A 1,239-nucleotide genomic window follows, 5' to 3' on the forward strand; every position below is an offset into this window, starting at 1 on the left:
TATTATTATTATTATTATTATTATTATTTATTATTTTTATTTTTATCATTTTTATTATTATTGTTTTAGGGGAAACCCATAGAGGGCTTACACATTGATTAAAAAGAAGGTTACAAGGTCCTTATAGGGACCTCGAGCTCTGTAGTACTCCAAGGAACTACAAAAAAATTCAAAATAAGACTTAAGAGCTCAAGGTTCCTACTAAGCATAAGTACAAATTTCCCTTGGTACAATCTAAGGAGGTTTGTAACTAGAACCAAAAATTTGAGAAGATCAAAAGATTTTCATTAGCCCCTATTTTCTCATCTAAAAAATCTAAAGCCAAAAAACATGCACTATAAGTATCTTGCAAGAAAACAATCACAAAAATTATAAGAAAAGAATTCTCCTTTATAACTTTATCCAAAATTAACCTAAAAATCATTAGATTTAGCCACGACCAACTGATAGAACAAAACCAATAGAAATAACAAAAGCAACGTTCTTTTAAACAAGTAATGTTATAACCCAACAACGTACCAATACAATAATTAGACTTATAAAATAATCATAAGGTACAATATTGTTCTTTTAAAGAGTATGAGAATTGGTAAAATTTTTCCATAACAAATGATCCTAAATAAACCAAATTCCTTTATTACTAGAAGAGGTAAAGAGTCTAATAATAAACCCGTGACTGGCATAACCCAACACCCACAGCCAAAGCACAAGCTAATGCACAAAAAAGAAAAGAAAAGCAAAAACTTAATACCCCCAACAAAATTATAAAGTTATTAAACAACACAACCAATAATTAACCAAGTTAAAAAGACTCTTGATGCATCCTTCCAGCTAGGCAAAACCCACCCATTCAAGTAATAGGTGATATGGTCCACACAAACCAACACAAAACAAAATAATACATGACCAGTAGATGGTCCAACCAATAGTTAATACTGGGAAAACCCAGGCTAATAGAATAGCTGACTCTAGAGCAAACAAACAAACAAAATTGAAATCCACCCAGAGTTACCAAACAACCGAACAAAACTAATAAGAAGATTATAGATTCTACATTTGTAAACATTAGATAATACAAAAATAGGACAAGTAAGAGAGTAGGGAAATAACATCTAGTTCAAGTATGTAATATTATATTAAAAAAAACCAAAAAAAACTAACTTCCACTCAAATATTATACAAATCCAGCCCATAATGGAAACTAAACTAGAACAAATACTTATGAAAGTTCGTTAGGGA

This window comes from Dendrobium catenatum, unplaced genomic scaffold (assembly GCF_001605985.2).
Source record: "Dendrobium catenatum unplaced genomic scaffold, ASM160598v2 fragScaff_scaffold_156, whole genome shotgun sequence".
Taxonomy (NCBI): Eukaryota; Viridiplantae; Streptophyta; class Magnoliopsida; order Asparagales; family Orchidaceae; genus Dendrobium; species Dendrobium catenatum.